Source organism: Myotis yumanensis, unplaced genomic scaffold (genome assembly GCF_028538775.1).
Source record: "Myotis yumanensis isolate MYYU_CA2020_CCGP unplaced genomic scaffold, mMyoYum1.0.hap1 SCAF_1, whole genome shotgun sequence".
Classification (NCBI taxonomy): Eukaryota; Metazoa; Chordata; class Mammalia; order Chiroptera; family Vespertilionidae; genus Myotis; species Myotis yumanensis.
Genome location: NW_027223752.1, coordinates 126264966 through 126284399, shown reverse-complemented (window position 1 = coordinate 126284399; position 19434 = coordinate 126264966).

Below are 19434 nucleotides of genomic sequence, written 5' to 3'. Positions count from 1 at the left end.
CCTCCCCATCCCTGCCTAAAGGAATTCAGAGAGATAACCATGACCTAAATGAGGTAGAACAGGAACAAATATAGCAAAGCCTTTTTGTTGAACTTCCTTTAGTGTCCCATTGTTTCAGGGTTGCCTGATAAAAATTTGTCTACCACATGCTGTCTGACTGTGTTACTTCTCCTTTTAAATCTCAGACCCTTTCATTCCTTCTACTTTGTACAAAATCACACATAGGCGATTAAAAATGGTGGTGGAGTAAGTAGACATACATGCAAAAAAAAAAACTATACCACCAACTTAGACCATACACATAAATAAACTCAAAATGGTTAAAGGACTTAAAGGTAATAAGGGAAACCATATAAGTCTTAGAAGAATCCATAGGCAGCAAAATATCAGACATATGTTGTAGCAATATCTTTACCAATACAGCTCCTAGGACAATGGAAACTAAGGAGAAAATAAACAAATGGGACTACATCAAAATAAAAAGCTTCTGCACAGCACAAGAAACCATCAACAAAACAACAAGAAAGCCCACTGCATGGGAGAACATATTTGCCAATGTTATCTCTGATGAGAGTTTAGCTTCCAAAATGTACAGGGAACTCATGTAACTTAACAAAAGGAAGCCAAACAATCCAATTAAAAAATGGGCAAAGGATCTAAATAGATACTTCTCCAAAGAGGACATACTGATGGCCAAGAGACATATGAAAACATGCTCAAAGTCACTGGTAATCAGAGAGATGCAAATCAAAAAGACAATGAGGTATCACCTCACACCTGTCAGAATGGCTACCATCAACAAATCAACAAATGACAAGTGCGGAGGATGATGTGGAGAAAAGGGAACCTTAGTATACAGCTGGTGAAAATGCAGACTGTTGCAGCCATTATAGAAAACAGTATGGCATATCCTCAAAAATTAAAGATGAAACTGCCTCTTGACCCAGTGATCCCACTTTTAGGAATATATTCTAATAAACCTGAAACACCAATCAGAAAGAATGCATATACCTCTATGTTCATAGCAGCACAATCTACAATAGCTAGTTCTGGAAACAGCCCAAGTGCCTATCAGTAGATGAGTGAATAAAAAAGTGGCAGTGCATTTATAGCATGGAATACTATGCAGCAGTAAAAAAAGAATTTCTTACCCTTTGAGACAGCATAGAGGGACCTGGAGAGTATCATGCTAAGTGAAATAATTCAGTCAGAAAAATACAAGTATCACATGATCTCACTCATTTATTGAATATAATTAACAAAATAAACTGATGAATGGTGTAGATCCAGAGGGTGAAAAATGGCACATGAATGTCAACGCCAAATGTGTCTTCAGATTTCATTATTGTATGACACCTATGCATGTACATCCATAATAAACTTTCCACATTTTCTCCTACTAATCTGTCTTTATTAAATTTGATTATTAACCTAGACAGTGGAAGAACTTAGACAGTGGAAGGAAAGTTGTTTTTTTTGTATGTGTCCCAACAACTACATATTACATATTATTGTATCCCCTTACTTTCTCATTTCATCTTAGTTTTGCAAAGAATCATAAGTGTTATGGTCACCTCCAATCTTATAATGTCAGTATATCAATTCATTTTAATCCTCTGAAATTAATTTTGTAGTAGAGTCCTTATAAGTTTCTTTGGGGATAATACTTCATTATTTTTTGAATATTGGTAACAATGTGTGTGTTTCCTTTTTATTGGAAAGCCAGTTTTTCTGGATATAAATCCTTGGTTTACATATTCTTTCCCTAAATATCTTCAATATGTTAATATATTTTCTTTAGCATAAAAAATTGCTGTCAGAAAGATTGCTGATGATTCAATTTTATTTCTCTTCTAAATCACATGTACTTTACTGACTATATGCCCAAATGTTTTCTATTTCCTCCTTAAAAATTTTAAGTGTACCACAATGTCTATAAAAAGCTGGAGGCACCAGAATTGGTGAATTACACATCCCCAGAGACAACAGAGTCTTCATCCAGCCCAGGAGTTGTTCAACCTTACCCATCAAAACCATATTTTAGGTTGTAAGGAAAAGGGACCATGCTGGGTCTTGGAGTGTTATATTTCTAAGGTTTAAGTCATGAACTGCCCAGACAGAAAGACTAAAAATATTACAATTATAATTTGCAACATAAGATTTATCTTCTTTAAATTTCTTGAGCCCTTTAATAAATGGTACAGTTATTCAAAATTGTCAGAATTTCAAATAATTCATAGAATGTGTTGTTAAAATAAATTAACATTCTAATTAGTAATACTTCAGGCATGGATATTTCTAATCATTGAGGAAGTATATTTTAGAAGATATGAGACATTTAAAGATGCTTATTTGAATATCCATGTTTTTACTGAAGATAACTACAATAAGGAAAGAGAAAACACATGTTATTTACATGAGTATGAATATTCTGGAAAGTTTAAAGAAAAAAAATAATATGATAGAACACAAGAGAATTGGTATAGCTTTAGGGGAAACCAATAAAGATGTTCTGCTGTTTCTCATATGTCTGCAATGAGAAAGCGAACTGCTTCTGGCTACCTTTACTGGTAAGGTTGGGAAATATGAATTTGCAATAGCTGCATATTAGGTGCAGGGAATATTTTTATTTCCTTCAAGAAAGAACACAAATATGGAACTACAGCTGTGTTTGGTATCTTTAACTGTACTAATTCCTAGCCATTCTCCAAGACCTACCTAATCTTACACCCAACAAAATAGTTAAACCTCCTGCATTTTTCAGGCCTTTTTTTGGTGCATCTAAATTCTTTATTCACCCAGGGATGAGGATTGATTCACTAACTTGAGGTTTGGGAGACTGGAGCAAGTGTTTACTTGACATTTCCAAACTTAATGACCTTCACTCCATGGATCATAAAATGAACTTTAGAGTTTTTACAATTACTTAATATATCAATTCTTATTTTACATTCTGAGGATGGTTTGGTGGTAGCATTAAGCCTAAATTGGGATGGATTTTGTCCAAGACTTCACTTATCACCTGACTTATTGGTATCCTTTCTGATTGGTGAATCATATAGAGTTGTCAATAAGGATTGGTGTTGATATAGCTCCATAATCTAATAACTCCTGAAAGATTAAGTGTTTCCCTTTCCACAACATGATTAATAGCTACAGCCCCTTTGACATAGGCTCAGTAGGTCATTAATGGTATGTATACTCTGGACCATATTACATGCCCTGTCTCATGAACCCAACACCACTCTCAATCAAAGGCTTCAACAACGTAAAACTGGCTTGGTGAGAAATGGATAAGAAGCTATGACTTCTCTATAAGGCATCTCAAGTTATGTTAATATTCAGCAGACCTAGATTTTTCCTACCTACTTTACTGAAGCAGAGCCTTAGCAGGCTGTGTGTATGTATGTGTGTATGTGTGTATAGATATATAAATAAACAGATAGGTGAGAGATAGGCAGATGGATAATTGATAGATGATAGATATCTATATCTATATCTATCTATATATCTATCTATATCTATATATATATATATATATAGATATATATATATATATATTAATTTTGAAAGCCCAAACATTTCCCAGTTTTTAATATGGTGTTTTACAGAAGTGAATTAACATGAAACCCTCTTAGGTAAGACCAAAAAAGGAAATATAATAAATTTCAATATCTACTTATTCAATATATTCATTTCCAAGAGGAATACCAACACAATACTATTTCTTTTTCTAGAGAATAAAAGCTTTGGTAATTTGTTTCTTTAAAAAAACATAATGAAACATTTAAACAGCATCTATGATGGTCAGGCTCTATCCTGGTACAGGGGAGAGTGCAGTGAGCTGAAGACAGACATGGTCCCTGAACTAAAGGAGCTACATTCTTGTATGGTAAGACAATGTAAGCATCAAATACAACAACAGAAAAATAATTTTATATTGTGATTAAGCCTATGATAATATATAAGAATTACAAATAGTAACTGGGGTGAGTTTGGATATCACTGAAGTAAAATTGGTCACTGAATGCTTCCTTCAGAAATTAATTATTAAGCTGAGCCATGAGGATGTCTGTGAACACAATCCTATCTAATAAAAGGCTAATATGCAAATTGACCTAATGGTGGAACGACCAGTCACTATGACACTCACTCACCACTCACCACCAGGGGGCAGACACTCAATGCAGGAGCAGCCCCTTGGTGATCAGTGAGGTCCCACAGGGAGAGTGCCACTCAGCCAGAAGCCGGGCTCACGGCTGGCGAATGCAGCAGCAGTGGTGGGAACCTCTCCCGCCTCCGTGGCAGCGCTAAGAATGTCCGACTGATGGCTTAGGTCCATCAGTTGGACATCCCCCGAGGGCTCTCAGACTGCGAGAGGGTGCAGGCCGGGCTGAGGGACCCTGCGGAGGGCACGAATTTCATGCACCAGGCCTCTAGTAGAGTATATCATAACAACTGGGCTTCTAGAGCCAGACTTGTTGGTTAGAAGCCCTGCTCTACAATTCACTAGATGTGGAACCCTGGGACAGTCACTTAACCTCTTTGTGTCTCAGTTTCCTCTTCTGTAAAATAGTAACAATCATAACACTCACCTGAGAGGCTTATCATTAGAATTAAGTGAACACATATCAAAAATAGAATATTCAAAGATTCTGAGATATGAAAGAACTTGATGTGTTCAAGAAAATTAGAGAGCAGTGACTATAAGGAAGCGTGCCGTGAGATGAGTCTGAATATTTGAATAAGGAACTAAAGCACCTACCGCTTTGAAGACTGAGCAGGCACAGGAGCTTACTACCCAAACCCACCTTCAAGAGTTGACTCACAGCCCAGCTCCAAGGAATACGGTTAACTGACAACTCCCTGCTGGCAGCGCCATCAGTTCCACCTCAGCTTTTAAGCTAAAGGCATCCTTTCTTTGGGGCATCAGCAGGTGACTGAACAAGGCTCTATACAAGGCTAGGTCATGCCATGCCCACCCAACTCAAGACTCATTTAGAGAGCTCCACAGCAAATTGTTGGGGGTGTGGAGACATTTTTAGATCAGCATTGCCCTTTCATGGCTCTCTCTCCCAAATACTGTTCTCCTTTTTCTTTCAAAATTGTTTCTCCCCAAAAGTTTTAATATTCCTAACCCCATCTCTGCAAGGACCCAACAATTATATGAAGATAATGGTAATTGGCTTGTAGTTTAATCTGAATACAATGGGAAGCCATTGATGGTGAAATTATCTTTATATGAAGAATGTCTTTTAAGAGGGAATAAATATAAGCAGGAAGACCACCTAGGGGATTATTGAAGTGAGCCAACAAAATAACAGCATAGGCTTAGGTTGTGGCAGAAGAGATGGAGAGAAGTCTTCATACTAATACACATTTTAAAGCTCAACCCAACAGAAAAATAGGAATTACTATTGCTTTGGATGTGAAGACTGATTTCTAGATTTTTGTCTTGAGAAACTGAGTGAATCATGAAACCAACCTTGAAAGGCAGATGATATTAAGAGTTCTATTTAGAGATGTAAATTTTGAATTCCTATTAGATATTGAAGTGGTCATGTCAGGTGTACACTTGGATAAACGTGTATGTGGAAATATCAATATAAAATAAAGCTGTTTTATGAGTGTTTTTAATGTTTTCTTTAATTTAGTGTGAAATAAGCAGTTGAGCATTTTTTTAGTAGCAGTTGATGTTACATATGAAAGTGATTGCTACAGTTATGTTCAACTTTCTATTGACATGTTTTTGACAAGGCAAGGGTAATTTTAACAATTTTTTTACAATAAGTGATAAAATGGATAAAGCCATTTAAATATGATTGATCTTCCATCAGGAAACAAAATGTTTATAGTTTGTTTGCTTTTATCTCAGTGGTAATTAATGTTCATTTTTACTTTGAAATTGCTAAAAGGAACTTCCATTTAATTCTAGATCATTCAACTTGATAATAACTAAATATATACTTTATTAGTGTATTATCACAGTCACAGGTAAAATAAACAGTGAATTTGAGAAGAAATAACCTTTTTAAAATTAATTGCATTCTGTGACAAAAGAAATGATGGTTGATACTTTAAGAACTCTAAAACAGATACTAAATTTTATAGTTTAATTATGAGAGAAACTTAATTGTTAATTATACCTAATGGCTATTACTGACTTTAAGGAAAAGACAAACCTAATTACTTTATTCTGAAATATTTATTGAGTGCCTACAATGTTCCAGGTACTACTAAGTGGACGTAAAACACAATTCTGGCCCGCTATAATATATTTTAATTTAGTGGTGAGATTAAATAACTGACAAAGAACCCCAGGAATAATTATTTTTATTGTAAGTAAAATCTTTCTATGAGGGAAAATTAAAAGGGCTGATCTAGTCTTAGTGTGTGAGTGTGTGTGTGTGTGTGTGTGTGTGTGTAGATATCTCTTCCCCTTTTCTTAACTTCAGTTATGTTAGGATGAGAAGCGGTGATTCTGAATAAATCCACAATGACCTATTTATTCACAGCTTTGTGGGATATGTGTATCTGTGCTGGTTACTTTCTTTGAAAATAAAAAAAAGGATAGAAATATATTTTATATTAAACCTTCCCCCACCCAAAGAGGAAATATTTCAAAGAATACTGGGGAGTAGATAGAAAGAAAAGCTAAAGATCTTGTCCTCAGAAAGTACTGGAATTGCATTGGTTTGCTAGGGCAGTTGTATCAAAAGTGCCAAAAACTGAGTGGCTTAAGCAGAAATGTATTGTCTCACAGTTCTGGAGATTACAAGTTCATGGTCAAGATGTCAGCAGAATTGGTTCCTTCTGAGGGCTATGAAGGAGAATCTGTCCCATGTCTCTCTTCTAGCTTCTGGTGTTTTGCTGGCCCTCTGTGGTGTTCCTTGGCTTCTACTGCATTGCTCTAGTCTCTGCCTTCATTTTCACATGGTGTTCTTTCTGTGTTGTGTGTGTTTGCGTCCAAATTTTCTCTTTTTATGGGACATAAGTCATACTGCACTAGGGATCCACTGTATTCTAGTATCGCCTCATCTTAAACTAGTATATCTGCAATGAACCTGTTTCCAAATAAGATCACATACTGAAGTATATTCTGTGTTTCCTTCTGACAATTTAATGCCACAGATTGGGCTCTGCCACCTTGAAATTCTTCATTCTTGCTCAAATCTAATCCCATTTGAATTGAAGACCTTTTCACCAGTATCCCAGGTCTAGAGAATCACTAAATTTTTTTAATGTATTCTTCTGCTTCTTCATCAATCAAGGCCTCTCTGGGTAGATAGATGAGATATAGGGTAGATTTAATTCAGAGTTCTATTATTCAAAGTCTTTTTATTCCTTATGTATCAACAGGGATCACAAAATGAAATTAAATGAGTACAGTGGACTAGAATAGAGTTGCCATAGAGAGTGATGAACCTAAAGCAAATTGAAGCACACGTGTCCCATTTTAAGCAGACAGCGGCAAACTGCTGCCACATAGGTATATAAACTCAATGTTCCCAAATCTTTTTTAAAAAAGCATGTAAATAAAGGGGCTTTTTAAATATAGATTTATTGGCATATGAGTGAACTGTTTTAAAAACACTGGGTGAGCCAAAACTATAAGGGCCAAAGAAAGCACTGAGACAGGCCAGATCCAGGCTGCAGGTTGGTTGCAAACAACGGTGGCCAAGTTAATACTCATGGAGACAAAAGAATTCTGGTGAGTTCTAGATTTTAGTTCTGAAAGTATAACTCAGGTGATCAAAAAAGTAAAGACCTTTGTTTCTCTATATACAATTTAACTAATTCATAAGCTCCTACATCTCATGATTCTTTTTCCTCTTTAGAGGTTGTGAATCCTCCTTTTGGTCAAGTACTCAACTAAATTCAGAGTCCTCGCCCTGAGGACTTCCCTCCTCTCTCCACACTTGGGACAGTGTAATGTCAGGGAGAGTTCTGGTCATTGGGTAGCCTCAGACCTTTTGTAACTTCCAGTTACCATATAACTTACCCTGCCTGTTTGTGGTTGCTAGAGGGTGGCACTCACTTGCTGATATAGTCCCTATCATGCCGAATTTGTGATATTTCCACAATATGTCCATCTTACTTTAAATTCCGGTTTCTTTTAGTTCAAAATCTGGGAATAGAAGAAAACAGGTCCCTTACTAATTCCAAGGGCTGTCATATTGCCTCAGAATCTCCCTACATGAAATGCTGTTGGTGTCTAGTGTATACCTTTATGGTCTCACCTCACTTCACTCATAATTGAAGTGGACAGTGTCATAAGGACGCTAAGTCACTTCATGCCTTTAATATCCCACCACTAAGACATACTGCCACATTTTACACTGTCTCCCCAGTCCTTCTCCAATGCTGGGATAGCCTGAGCAGCATACTCAGCCAGGAGTCAAGAAATTAACACTCTTACGAGTTACTCTTGACCAATGTGGGATGGGAGCCCATGAATAAAAAACTTCTGCCTCCAATCCCTGGAGGCAGTCTCTATATTTCTCTGGAGGTTCTGGCAAAATAAAATCAATTCCATTGCTCACAACAGAAACTTTAATAATACACTTATATTGGCTTTTCAGTTTGCCTACCTTACGCTCTCCATTTCCTCCTCCTTTTCCTGTGGATCACCTCCCTGATAACTGAGTCACATATGAGTCCTTATCACTACCTCTGTTCTTAGTAAACAGTTAAAATTTTCTCTACCCCAGATACTCACCCTCTGCTGGGGTGACTTTTCACCTACTTCTAGAGTAAAATAAAATCATTCCCAAATCATAATATGTCAATAGTTTAAATTCAACCAAAAACACATTGCCACGCATGCTTTCTGCTATGTAAAAACATCCTTAGAAATTCAGAGAGAATTTTTTTCCTTCATTCTCAGCTGCCTAACTCTAGAAACTGAAAATCAGGTTTTATGGCCTTTGTCAGTCCTGTGAGGTTTTAAAGTTGTGTATAGAACATTAGAGCCAAATATTGACTTCTTTACTTTTGGCTGTGTTCTGCCTTCTCCCTAAAGTAATAATTGCTTCTGTTTTTAAATATAGATTTAAAGTGATAGCAAGTGAAAGAGTTTCCGTTGCAAGTACTCTGGCATGTTTAAGGAAAAACTGAAGAGCTAGCAAGGCATTGCATCTGGAGTAGAAATTAGGAGTGATGAAATAGGAGAAGTAATTTGAAATGAGAACAAATATTGTAGGATCCTGTGGAACACTAATTAAATAAAAAAACTTTTGGAAGATTTGGGTTTCACCACATTCATTCTGGCTTCTTCATAGGTTGGGAATTGGTGGAAGGTAGACACAGTGAAACCAACTAAGAGATTTTGGATGAAAGGTAACTATGATTTTGATCAGAGTGTAATTACACTGGAAGTATGATAATTTGTATCTTGGATATATTTTAAAGGTAGAGCATAAGATATAAAGAGCTAGGAGGAAAGATATATTGAAGATGACTTCAAGCTCTTACCTTGAGAAATTCAAAGAGTGAATTTAACATTTACTATTTTAGATAACACTGTCAGAGTAACAGGCTCTAGTGGTAAGCATATAAGGAGCTGAGTTTTGGATGTGTTAAGTTTATGACACATAAACATATTTATGTTGAGGGAACAAGTAGGTGGGTACTATGTGAGGAGGCTGAAGGTCAGGGAAGACATCTGTGCTAACAGTATTCATTTGGAAGTTGGCAGCTTATAGTTAAAATTCCAAATCTTGATGAGACTCCCAAGCAAGTGAGTTTTTAATACAGAACAAAATAAATCCAAGTGGTAAGCCCTGAGCAATTCCATATTAGAGGACAAGGAGATAAGAAGGAATCAATAAAGGGTAGTGAGAGAAAAAGCCAGAGAATTAGAGGGAAAACCAGAAACATCTTGGAAATCATGTTGTGGGGTACACTGGCCTCAGACGTTGTGTATTGGAAGAAGATATGAGCAGTCATAGGCATATAAAAGAGACTTTATCGCAGACCAAATAGCCATTGCTAAAAAAAAGCCATCAGACAAAACAGTTCTTTAAAGTAGTCCTACAAAGCAGTGCCACACTGGCTGGTCAGTAACACATTTTTATACCAACTCAGACAAAAGAGGCTTCTTGCCAAAGAGTGACATCAATGTGTTGATTATAGTACTACACATGTGTATAGTAAAACTGCTGTGTCATTGCTTTTGACATGCATATGGCAAATTGGCCTTAAATAACCGCACATACTCTCATTAGGGTTCCCACACATGTAATGAAAGTGGCTCAAAGGAAAAGAATGATCAATTTTGGCAAATGTTGCTAAAATTTCCAGAAATATCACACCTAAAAAGTAACTACTGAATTTAATATTGTCCATTGGTAACTTTGTTAGGATAAGCTTAAAGAAGAGAAATACATTAGATTTAGAAATATACAATCAAGGAAGTTTTGCTATGAAAGGAGAACAGAAATACAGCAATAGTTGAAGGCAGAAATGGGCTAAGAGGGTGATTTTTATGATACAAATTATAATAGTATGCTTATATGAGAGAAATTATAATTTTCCTTAGTGGAGAAAAATTAATTACTAGTTTTTCTATGGATTTTCAACTAATAAAGTTAGCATATAGTATAATATATAAACATATTTGTAATATATGTAAATATTACAGTATATTTAAAATTGAAAAGATACTCACATGTAGCATGTTGATTGCTAAGATATATTGAAGATAAAGGAGAGAAAGGGAATACTCAATAGCTTAGTTTCTGAAAAGGCAAGAGAATATCTAATTTTCATCATGGAAGGAGATAGAGTTCCTCCATGTTAGCAGAAGAGTAGGAAAGGTTAGATGACAGCAAATTAGTAGGTGGGGAGAGAGAGAGGAAAATAAAGTAGGCTAATGTGTGATAGCTGCTATTTTCTCTCTGAAGTAAGATACAAATCATCAACTGAGAATGATGTGGAAAGGGAAAAGTGAGAGATTCAAAGAAAGTACAAAAAGTTGGAAATCTTATTTAGTTAACCTTATTAACTCATAGTTGTTTAAGGGCCTGGTTGAAGTTAAAGTTGTAGAAAGACCATTTGTGATGTTTTCTTCAGCTCTGGCACATTGTGAGAAGACAAAACTGGAACCAGTCAGGGATGGTGACATGTACCTTTTAAGGTTATTGTAAATATCAAATAAGATAAAGTATATGATGTGCCTAAGACCAGTATCCAGAATATCACAATACTCTATAAATATTATTTCACTTTCTCCTATGCCTTTTCTTTTTCCTCTAAAAAGTGAATTTTTAAACTCACTCACCAGAAGACTGTTAGGACCTTAGTTTATGGGAAAATGATTAAAAAGACTTTTAGGACTATGATTTTTCTATCAATCTTTCTCCTTCTCCAAAATTGCTTCCCCTCATATACTCTGCCTTAACTAGTCAAGCACATATGGATTGCATTGGTGAATTTATTGACTCTAAATTTATTATTTATTCTAAATTTAAAAAGTGGTTACATATCCTATCTAATAAAGAAGGAATATGCTAATTGACCCTCATGCTATCTCAAAGGTGGTGGCAACCACAGCCAATAAGGAGGGAATATGCTAATTAACTGCCCTACCCTCAAAGATGGCATTGCCTACAGCCAATAAGGCAGGAATATGCTAATTGACTGCCCCACAATCAAATATGGCCACACCCACAGCCAATAAGGTGGGAATATGCTAATTGACTGTCACACCCTCAAAGATGGCAGCACCCACAGCCACAAGATGGTGGTGCCCAGTCCCCTCAGCCCTGCCGGGGCCTTGCTGTGCACCTGCCTCCAGAGTCCCCCAGTCCCCTCAGTCCCCCAGCTTCCCAGGGCTGGCTTGAGGTGCAGGTAACCAGGGCCAGCCAAGGCTTGTGCTGCCAGCAGTGGCAGCTGCAGAGGTGTGATGGGGGCATCGCCTTCCCCTGATCGCCGGGTCACCTCCCGCCCCTGAGGGCTCCCGGACTGTGAGAGGGGGCAGGCTGGGCTGAGGGACCCCCCTACAGTACATGAATTTTCATGCACTGGGCCTCTAGTAATATAATATTAGGCAAATGGTGACTGTAGATTTTAATTATTTTGAAATAAATACAGCTTAATACTTTGGTTTTTGAGAATATAAAGTGTATGTGTATGGGATTTGTTATATATTCCTTATCAAGTTCTTGGCATGATGGACAAAAGATGAGTAATAATACATCTAATATTTATTTTTACTCCAACTTTAGACCAAAACCTCCAACACTTTTTGAACTGTTATCTTATTGTTTATAACTCTTTAACTATTGTAATTTTATATCCTAAGAGGTTTTACAATAGGTAAAATAAGAGAAGTCCTTTAATTTATGAGCTTCTACATCAGTGATAAGCAAAATTGCTCTTAGACCTGGAGGAAATGAAGCCAAGGACCAAATTTGTTTGAAAGCCAGAAGTCCCCCACCTTTTATGAAACCAACAATAGTCTAGGGAAAACAAATAAGAAAAGAAACCAGGAGACAGACAAGACATAGAGCTAGTGATAAATACAGAGACAGACAGAGAGACGGTATTTATTATTTTCACTTTTAATAACTTTACTCAAAAAAACACCTTTCATAGGGAAACAAAATGGAAAATGAAATGTTTAGTATTACAGATAATGTGTTGCTCTATCAAAACATTAGTAAACAAAAGCTCAGAATCTAGAGAAAAGCACACTTGAAAATGTGCTATATGTCAAAGAATAAGCTTTTTCCTAATTTTATGCAAAATGAAAATGATGAGAATATTGTTCATGAAGACCTTTAGACATGGAGAAGTTAATAGTGAAACAGCTATTAGAAGGAAGATTAGCAGCAGGTATCTACATATATAATAGAGAAATATGCTAATTAACCAGAACTCCATAACAGGTTGACCGGACAGGAGGTTGCACAGGCCTCAGGGTGGGGCAGCAGGGGCCTCCACGCACCTGTGCTGGGCTCAGAGGGCCTGATCAGCAGTGGCCACAGCTGCTTCAAGGGCGGGAGAGGGAGGCAGGGCTGGACCAGCAGTGGCCTTGGCTTCTGCAGGGCCCAGGGAGTGAGGCAGGGCTGTATGGGCAGTGGCTGCAGGGCCTGCTGCTCTATGGGCCCAGGTCAGGGCTCATGCAGGAGGCAACCAATCGATGTGTCCCTCTCACATTGATGTTTCTCTTTGTCTTTCCCTCTCTCTTCCATGCTCTCTAAAAATCAATGGGAAAATAACCCTAGGCGACACGAGGGTGGACCACGCCACGTGATTTCCAATCATGCGCTGGGCTCCATATATATATATATATATGTATATATTTGAGAAATAATTTTTCTGTTGGTAGAGATAAACAGCAAAAGCAAATGCTCTTGCCCTAATCCATTTCTCTATTTTAAGGAGAGATAATAACAAGGGCTTAGAGAGTCTAGGTGAAATTCATTCATTCACTCGCCCACTTAATGCATTCATTCAACCAGCAAATAAGTGTCAGGACTCTTCTAGACACTGGGGAACAAAAGATGAACAAGAAAGATAACGATAAGAGCTTTCATGAAAATAGTATAAAGTGACATGAAACATCCAGGAGAGGAAAATATTACCACAAAACTTAGCTGCTTCAAACAACATACATGCATTATCTCACAATTTCTGTGGGTCAGGAATCTAGACCCATATTAGCTCTGTCCTCCAGCTCAGGGCCTCTCACTAGACAGCAATTACAGTTTCCACCAAAGCAGCAGTTATTTCAAGATCTAACAGTGTGGGATCTGCTTCCAGGCTAACTTGGCAGTTGTTGCCTAAATTTAGTTCTCTGCGGACTGGTAAACTGGGGATCTCAGTTCTTTGCCACCTCGGTCTCTTCGTGGGGCAGCTCACAGCATGGCAGCTTCATCAAAGTCAGCCAAAGAGGGAGAAGGAGCAACAGAGAGTGAGAGACAGAGTCAATCTTCTATAGCCTTATCTCAGAAATAGCCTGTCACTTTTGTTATATTCTATTCGTTGCAAGCAAGTCACAAGAGGCAGTCCACACATCAGCGGAGGGAATTACACAAGAGTGTAAATACCAGAAGTCAGGAATCAGCCATTGGGAACCATTTTAGAACCAGTCTACCCCCATAAGGAATCAGAAAAGCAGAAAAGAACCTGAAATTATGCCAGAAAGAGAAATGCAGACCTGACTTAACACTGGGATGAATCCAGATTTAGCTGATCTCCTAAGAAAGAAACTTTTGTGTGGTATACGAGGGTAGTGCATAGACAGACTATACCAGTGGTCGGCAAACTGCGGCTTGCGAGCCACATGCGGCTCTTCGGCCCCTTGAGTGTGGCCACGAAGTTTCAATCGCACTGTATGTGCGCGCCCGCACGTGGTATTTTGTGGAAGAACCACACTCAAGGGGCCGCAGTTTGCTGACCACTGGACTATACTGTTCAACTTTCATAAATTTTATACAGGTCTGTTATTTCGAAAATATATTTTCTGCTTCAGAGGTAACTGAATACTCTTATTCATCCCTTTTAACACCAATTCCCATTTTCTTTTCAACTTACAAGCACTCTTCCAAAAACAAAAACAAACAAAATAATCTCTTTTTTATTAAATTTAGCTCTAGTTTAGCCAAAGTAGGTTAAATTCAATTCGAGTTGGTCTACCCATAGTTTAGTCAGAAAGCAAGTGAGCTTAAATAATTTAGAATTCTTTGATATCAGAATACTTGTCGGCTAAATTCTAGATGATTAGCTTTGGGCAGATAATCTTACCTCTTTGAATCTCAGTTTCCTGGTATATAAAATAGGAAGATAAAAATAGTGTCAATATTAATTTCTACATCAAAAGATAAAGATTAATGGTGTATGTGTTAGCATTTTGTAAACTAAAAAAATGTGCATTTTAGGAAGCTTTATTTAAAAGGTATTTAATACAAAGAACTAAGAAAGTGATAAGCTTTGGAAATCATGCAAGATTTTTAATATCACTACTCATTTCTTTCCCGCAAAGAAAAATAAGAACATACTGACCCAGTTTCCTTCTATTCATAATATTCTTAAATGTTAAGTTAAAGCTTTACATTTTTAACTCATTGTTTACACTATAAAGAACCCACAAACACACAGCAATTTGGAAACTCAGAAAATTTTTGGAAGATACATTTGTTTACTAAACTACAGCAAAATAAAGAGTCTCAAAAGAGTTAACATGGGAATGAAAGCAAAGGATAATATAATGCATATGGGAAGAAAGAACTATATTAAAATGAGCTTAAGAAAATGATTATTTTAAAACAGATGTGTGTCCCTTTACAATTACAGAAGCTGAAATATAACTGTAATCTATCACCATAAGGTAAGATTTCCATCTTTATGTGACATGAAAAATGTGCCAAGCCAAGACTTCCCCATAAACAAAATTGCTTTCTTCAACTCACACTTTAATGCAAGATATCAATCATGTGGTGAATTTTATTACTCAGAATTTAGCTTTGTTTTTTGAAAGATTGCTTGCAGTCAGCTTCAAGTACAATTGTACATCATCCCTACTATATACACATCTGAAATTGTCGACCCTTTTTTATTTTAAAAAAGAGTATTATAAATGGGAAGAAGTACCTGGTGAGGCAGAATTAGTTTGACATGGAGCATTTTTACTCAATGGTGTGGTTTTGAGAACATATCATTATTTATCCACAGGCTGGCCTGAGCCTGCAGGCTTTATATGACTTCAGGGGATAACAACAGTTCATAGCTATATGAATGACCCCTGCATTTTGACATCATTTTTTCCTCTTTCACATGCTTCTATTTGTCAAGCCATTCTTATTTTGAATAAAAGGAAGTATTGATATCAATACAATGCATTGACTACACAATACATTTAGAGGATACATATTCATATATGGCAGCAAGAACAACAAAAGTATAACGTGTTTTTTTTTTTTTTTTTTTTTTGGTAAAAATCAATCTACTATGGCCCAGATAAAGAATTGAAACTAATGAAAACCACATGTATGCTATTTGTGGTCAGATGTTCTTATACTTTGTAAGTAGTCCCAGTTCAAAGGTAGGTGTAGTGACTTACATCAGCGATTTTCAATTGGTGTGCTACTGAACACCAGTGTGTTGCGAGAATTTTTAAAACATGCAATACCTGAGTATTTAGTCAAGGGCACTGACCTTGTTTCCCTTAGATTGTAAAAGAAAAAAAAAGAAAAGAAAAGAAAACAAAACAAAACAAAACAAAAAAAATGACAACAGCCAGCACAACAGTAGCTGTTTGATGTGAATCAATCAAAATTATACCCATTTTTTTTGTCAGATTGGCAAAAAACAATTTATTTTTGGTGTGCCTCCACATTTTAGTAATTAGTTTATGTGTGTTGTGAGATGAAAAAGTGAAAAACCACTGACGAAAATCATTCACAGTGTTCAGAAGGGAAAATTTCCCCCCTTTTTTATTGTTGACATAGATGTCCCTATTTTCCACTCCTTTGCCCACCTCTGCCCAGCTCCCATGCCCCCTTCCCTCTGATCATCACTATACTGTTGTGTCTATGGGTTATGGATATATATTCCTTGGCTAATACCTCACCTTCTTTTATCCAGTCCTCATTTATCTCCTCCTAGCTAGCAGCTGTCAGTCTGTTCTATGCATACTTTTCTTTTTCTTTCTTTTTCTTTTTTTTAGGAAACTCCATACTGTATTCTTCAAAAAAATAAAAATACTTCCTCCTTTTCTATTCGGATGCATTTTATTTCTTCTTGTCTGATAAATGTGAATAGAAGCTCAAGTATTATGCTGCATAAAAGTGGCAAAAGCTGACATCCCTGTCTTGTTCCTGATTTAAGTTAAATGATCTTAGTTTTTGTCCATTGAATATGATGTTTACTGTGGGTTTGTCATCTATGGCCTTTATTATACTGAGTGTACTCTCTCTATTCACACTTTACTGAGAGATTTTATCATAAGTGGCTGCTGGATTTTACCAAATGCTTTTTCTGCATCTGTTGATATTGTCATGAGGTTCTTATACTTCATTTTGTTTAAGTGGTGTATCACGTTTATTGATTTGCAGATATTGTACCAACTTTGCATCTCTGGAATAAATCTCACTAGATCATGGTGCATAATCATTTAGTATTGCTTAATCCAATATGCTAATATTTGATGAGGATTTTAGCATCTATATTCATCAAAATGTTGCCTATAATTTTTCTTTCTTTCTAGTGTATTTGTCTGGTTTTGAAATTAGAACAATGCTGTTCTCAAAAATTAGCTTGGAAGTTTTCCCTTCTCTTGAATATTTTGGAATAGATTGAGAAGGATAAATGCTAGTTTTTCTTTAAATGTTTGGTAAAATTCACCTGTCAGACCATCCAGTCCAAACATTTATTTGTTGGGAGTTATTATTATTATTACTACTTCAATTTTATTACTTCTATTCTGTCTATTCTGATTTTCTGATTCTTTCCAATTCAGTTTTGAAAGATTCTATGTTTCTATGAATGTATTCATTTCTTCCAGTTTGTTCAATTTGTTGGCATATAGTTGTTCATAATATTTTCTACTATCCTTTGTATTTCTTTGATGTCAATTGTTATTTCTCTTTCAATTTTGATTTTATTTATTTGGGCACTCTCTAATTTTTTCTAGATGAGTTTGGTTAAAGGTTTGTCAACCTTGTTTAACTTTTCAAAGAACCAGCTCTTGGTTTCATTGATTTTTGTGTTGTTGTTTTTTTATATTCTTATTTGTTTACTAGTGCCCCGGTGCATGGGTTTGTGCACATTGAAAGGAAATTAATTAGAAGGTGGCCGGCAAGGCAGGACTGAGTGAGACGGGCCTGGAGCCAACCTCCTGCGATCCCTCCCCGGCTGGCCACACCTGGTTCTGGATGTCTTCAGAGGGTCTCTGGTGCAGGCCAATGTCAGGTGCTATCCATGCCCAGCCTTTGGCAACCTGTTTGAAGCTACATGTGATCCACAGATTGTGGCTGCACACAGGAAGGAACAAGCCACACTCCAAGGCTGGCTTTTCTGAGCACCAAGCCCCAGGTCAGGTCAGCAAGTGACTGAAGGCATTGGGGATTCGCCTGCCTCCACATGCTGGCATCCTGTTAGGCTCAGTCACCAAAATAGTCTCTGGCAGAATCAGGAGGCTGGGGCTAGTGGATCTCCAGTGAGGGGAGGTGCCATTCAGAGTGCAGCAAAGGTGGTGGGTCTGATTCCCCACCCCAATGCCACACAACTGAATCTGTCTCTGATTTTTCCCTAACCTTGACTGGGGCCTCCGGAGCCCAGAGTTTGGATCTGCAGGGAGCTGCGAGGGTGTTTCTCTGTCCTGAGTTTTTGTTTCTTAAAAACCAACTTAAACTAATCAATAGCCCAGAGAGGCATATTTTAGTGTGGCAAACTCTGCTCCTCTTCAGTGGGTTACCATGAATTTAGTATTTCTTGTGCGCACAAATAAAGAATAGCAATGCATAGTAAAATGAAGATGTAGAGCCGTGAAGTGAAGAGTTCATAGCTAAAGTTGCCAAAAAAAATTTGCAGTCTACTTATAGATAAGAAAAGTGTAAAGAATTTCTAGTGCTCTCCTTTACCGGGTCAAATACGGAATAGTATTTGCTGAAGTCATGACAGATACACAATCCTATTGTATTTCAGCTGCCCATGAATAACTATAATACTTTAAATATCTCTTAACCTATCTGTGATGAAAAATGCATGCTAGTTTAAACTTCCTTAGAAGTTTAAAGTAGCCATTGCAGCACATTTAGCCACATAGCTCAGTAGTCCTAAAACTACCAAATGCTAAGATGCAAATTAGCTCTGTGGTTCCGTAAAAAATACCCTAACCCAGCCTACTTCTGAGGCTTTCCTTCTCTTCAGCGAAATGCTTAATTTCCAGGGCTGTCTTAGCTGTTGTAATGCTTGGTGTGAATTCTATTATTGAAAATAAAGGATAAAAGCCTAATCCCAATGCAATCAAATTTAAGTTGGGATAAATGACTAAGAATCACATTCAAATGCGTAGACACAGACTTTTAGATAACTTATCTATATAATCCCCACTTAAATGTCCTTACACAGGTGAGCCTCATTTCCATGGTTTTACATTAATATTCTCTTAACAATTCTTAAAAGGTATTTAAAAGCTGCTAAACACATTTCATTACTGTTGAGAAACCCAGGTTAAACATTTGTGTTGTGAGGCATCATGGGCTCGGTGTCTATGATCAAGTGTTCAGCTTTTCTTAAGGCCAAATCCTATCAAAATAAACTTTCAGTTATGTAGAAATTTAAGGCCAGATCCCTAAATCCACCTTTCCCTCACTTTAAGTAGAAGTCAAGAAATTGTTCTCTTATCTAATTTGGTAAGAAATACATCCCTTCTGGTATTTTCAGACTCCTTTAAAATCCTGCGAAAAAATACCATGTTAGCATATA